We start from the raw sequence: 5,000 nt of genomic DNA, 5'->3' as shown, positions 1-5,000 counted from the left end.
GACATTTATTGGCTAGGACATAAGGTTAGTAATGGCATTCCAAAAATTATCTATTGAAAAGTCAAAAAAATGACAAACAGGAAGTCTTCGGATACATACAATCGTGTCCAACCACCGCCACACCCTTTGGAAGTTGACGGTTTCTGAGTTCTGACTTTCAGAGCAAGGTCACTCTATCATAATGAGAAGGGATTATCATCTTTATCTTTTAGTCTGAAGCTTGGATAACCACTCACAACTTGCCTCATTCCTCCTTCGCTCGCCTATAGTCTGCTCCCCTTTTGTGTCTTTTTATCTATAGATGAATCTATATGCGGAACTGTTAGCGATCGTTACTTATCTTCCACTCGAAGACAGAATGTTGGCAATGCATCTTCGGGAATATAGTTCTCAGTTACCATCCAAAGACTGTGTCAATAGCTCCGATCTTAGCAACCTCTTCCTGCTCGTCCTTGTACGAGGTAGGAACCCGCTTCGAGTGAAAGAGACCTGCCACTTCGATTCCCGCGACAAGGACCGGATAAAACCCCGAGGTAGGAAGAATCTATATTCTTTTTCAGTGAAGTAAATCATTATAATGAACTACTTTGCGTATATAGTACAACGAAAAGGAAGGATTCCTAGTCTTAACAATTGTGTGCGTTCGCAACGAAGGTTTTGATTTTGTCACCTGGTAGAGCAGTACCCCTCAGAGGATTCAGCTCAGTTTATCATCTTTTTACGAGTTATGATAAATCCGTTTAGTGAGAAATGCTGATCAAACCTTCGTGTCGGGATCTGTGTTCTAAGCCGTTAATTTTATCAAAAAGTGAGACAGGTGTGATCACTTTATTGCAAGCCATATAAGTGTTACCTTTTATGCGTATCAAAAATGCATTTAGTAAAGAACAACACTGGACATTACTGTCTTTGAGGAATTGATGTTTCAGGCGATACCAGGTAAGAAATCATTGTCTTAGAGATGGTTAATGACATTATTACCTTCTATGGAGTTTCGTGAAGATAACATTTGAGGATCAAACATTATTACTAAAGAATACACTCGCGTCTTTATTTCTATCTTTCTCGTAAATTTAGTGTTTAAGCATTTCTTAGATAATCAAATATATTTATATTTTGAGAGCATAGCTAAAGTAAAGTCTTCGGTGATTAATTTGTTTATTTGCATATTATTTGTAACTGTTTCATTTTGTTTTTATTTTCTGCTTTCATATTCATCATTCGATGTTTTTTAGTCACTTACCCCACACCTTTTTTGTTCAAAAACAAATCTAAGAGTGCTCCACCCATCTCCACTTCCAGTATTTATTTTTTTGCATTACTTTCTGCTAGTTTTCATCTCCTTCAACACCATGATTTCTGCAAAGATTCATTTGCCTTTCATGTCTGTCTTACTCCGCTACTCTTCTTAGATTTTTTTTTTTTCTTAAATGATTTCTCAAATGATCAATCAAAGCCAGGGTTCAAACTTTTAAGGTAATTACCTTAGTTTTGGGTAATTTTCATGATTTCAAGGTAAATTTTAAGTTAATTATAAGGTAATTTCGGTTTTAATAACTTCACATTTAAGGAAATTGTTAAAGTTTTAAGGTAATCTAAGGTAAAAAGCAGCATTTAAGGTAATGGCCACATGCTCAAGTTTAAAACCTGTCTTTAGTCCAATCTTAGTATTCAAACAATATCCTTTGCACCATCATTAAATGCTTCTTTTCATCATCACTGTTCATAGATGGTGTCCCCACTCGGCTAGTTTCTCTTCGTACGTTAACCTTTCTTCTTTCATTTACACCTGAAGATTTTATCGTAAAGTCATCTATATCAAATTTTACCCTAATGTTTTCGTTATCATTTCGTCTATAAGGATATAGGAATAACCCAAATCAGTGTAGGTTTTCAAAAAGTATTTTCATTGAAGAGGAAATTATACGACTCTATAAGTGTCATGAAGCGAGATTTTAGTACTAACTGCGATCGTTATTAGCTGGTATTCTTCCTGTTACATATTCACATTTACCATATAGGCGATCTCATTATGACGAAAGAAATATTGGATTTAGTCATATAATATCTATCTTTATTTCTATAATTCTTATCAATATGATATAATCATCAACACAATCATAATTTTTGTTGGTAGTAGTAGTAGTAGTAGTAGTAGTAGTAGTGATAGTAGTAGTACAATGCAGGTTGCAACCTAAGTTGCATAAGCAAAATACTTGAATTCCATGAAACCAAAACGATGAATTAAGTATATACTATAAAAGAGAAACAACAAATAAAATCATATAAGGAAAATAGCCAAGCAAAATGAATTAGGTAATTATCAGATAAACAACAAAACAATCCTCGTAACAACCACTTCATCACGAATATGTCTCCTGAGACTAAATTACGCAACGGATCTTTGACAATTAATTATATCCGAGGACGTTTTGACAGCTGAGATATGTCAGAGAGGTGCGACAACATTTAAGCTCTAATCTCTCTCTCTCTCTCTCTCTCTCTCTCTCTCTCTCTCTCTTTGTGTCTAAAGAAGACCGTCTGACATAAAGCGTTTTGATAGGTTGGCCAGGGTACCAGCCACCCGTTGAGGTACTACCTCTAGAGAGTTATGGGGTCCTTTGACTGGCCAGACAATAGAACATTGGATACTTCTTTCTGGTTACGGTTCGTTTTCCCTTTGCCTACACATACACCGAATAGTCTGGCCTATTCTTTACATATTCTCCTCTGTCAAACAATTCTTCTTCACCCAAGGGGTTAGATACTACACTGTAATTGTTCAGTGGCTACTTTCCTCTTGTAAAGGTAGAAGGGACTCTTTAGCTATAGTAAGCAGCTCTTCTAGGAGAAGGACACTACAAAATAAAACCATTGTTGTCTAGTCTTGGGTAGTGCCATAGCCTCTGTACTATGGTCTTCCCCTGCTTTGGGTTAGAGTTCCCTTGCTTGAGGGTACACTCGGGTGCACTATTCTGTTCTATTTTGTTAAAGTTTTTATAGTTTATACAGGAGATACTTATTTTAATATTACTGTTTTTAAAATATTTTTCTTTGTTTCTTTACCTCACTGGGCTATTTTCCCTGTTGGACCCCTTAGGCTTATAGCATTCTGCTTTTCCAACTAGGGTTGTAGCCTGGCAATTAATAATAATAATAATAATAATAATAATAATAACAATAATAATAATAATAATAATAATATATTGTAGCGAACTACAAGAAGAGAGGCAATGGGGCCGCCTAAAGAAAGATTATTGTCCATGATAGCTGCAACAGTTATAGAAAAGTAAGCAATATGATTAGATCAAAGATGTATGATGAGAGAGAGAGAGAGAGAGAGAGAGAGAGAGAGAGAGAGAATATCTATATATTTAAGCTTTAGTGTGAGATACTATGTAAACTAGTTGTACTCTAGAATTGTTAAGATGCAATGAGAGAGAGAGAGAGAGAGAGAGAGAGAGAGAGAATATATATATATATTTATGCTTTAGTGTGAGATACTATGTAAACTAGTTGTACTCTAGAATTGTTAAGATGCAATAAGAGAGAGAGAGAGAGAGAGAGAGAGAGAGAGAGAGAGAGAAAAAATATATATATTTATGCTCTAGTGTGAGATACTATGTAAACTAGTTGTACTCTAGAATTGTTAAGATGCAATGAGAGAGAGAGAGAGAGAGAGAGAGAGAGAGAGAGAGACAGAGAGAGAATATCTATATATTTATGCTTTAGTGTGAGATGCTAAGTAAACTGGCTGTACCCTAGAATTGTTAAGATGCAATAAGAGAGAGAGAGAGAGAGAGAGAGAGAGAGAGAGAGAGAGAGAGAAAATATATATTTATGCTTTAGTGTGAGATGCTAAGTAAACTGGCTGTACCCTAGAATTGTTGAGATGCAATAAGAGAGAGAGAGAGAGAGAGAGAGAGAGAGAGAGAGAGAGAATATATATATATATTTATGCTTTAGTGTGAGATGCTAAGTAAACTGGCTGTACCCTAGAATTGTTAAGATGCAATAAGAGAGAGAGAGAGAGAGAGAGAGAGAGAGAGAGAAAATATATATTTATGCTTTAGTGTGAGATGCTAAGTAAACTGGCTGTACCCTAGAATTGTTAAGATGTAATAGAGAGAGAGAGAGAGAGAGAGAGAGAGAGAGAGAGAAAATATATATTTATGCTTTAGTGTGAGATGCTAAGTAAACTGGCTGTACCCTAGAATTGTTAAGATGCAATAGAGAGAGAGAGAGAGAGAGAGAGAGAGAGAGAGAGAGAGAATATATATATTTATGCTTTAGTGTGAGATGCTAAGTAAACTGGCTGTACCCTAGAATTGTTAAGATGCAATAAGAGAGAGAGAGAGAGAGAGAGAGAGAGAGAGAGAGAGAATATATATTTATGCTTTAGTGTGAGATACTATGTAAACTAGTTGTACTCTAGAATTGTTAAGATGCAATGTGAGAGAGAGAGAGAGAGAGAGAGAGAGAGAGGGAAAAAATATATATATTTATGCTTTAGTGTGAGATACTATGTAAACTAGTTGTACTCTAGAATTGTTAAGATGCAATGAGAGAGAGAGAGAGAGAGAGAGAGAGAGAGAGAGAGAGAGAATATATATTTATGCTTTAGTGTGAGATACTATGTAAACTAGTTGTACTCTAGAATTGTTAAGATGCAATGTGAGAGAGAGAGAGAGAGAGAGAGAGAGAGAGAGGGAAAAAATATATATATTTATGCTTTAGTGTGAGATACTATGTAAACTAGTTGTACTCTAGAATTGTTAAGATGCAATGAGAGAGAGAGAGAGAGAGAGAGAGAGAGAGAGAGAGAGAATATCTATATATTTATGCTTTAGTGTGAGATGCTAAGTAAACTGGCTGTACCCTAGAATTGTTAAGATGCAATAAGAGAGAGAGAGAGAGAGAGAGAGAGAGAGAGAGAGAATATATATTTATGCTTTAGTGTGAGATACTATGTAAACTAGTTGTACTCTAGAATTGTTAAG

This window comes from Palaemon carinicauda, chromosome 3 (genome assembly GCF_036898095.1).
Source record: "Palaemon carinicauda isolate YSFRI2023 chromosome 3, ASM3689809v2, whole genome shotgun sequence".
Taxonomy (NCBI): domain Eukaryota; kingdom Metazoa; phylum Arthropoda; class Malacostraca; order Decapoda; family Palaemonidae; genus Palaemon; species Palaemon carinicauda.
Note: the sequence above shows the minus strand (reverse complement) of the source record.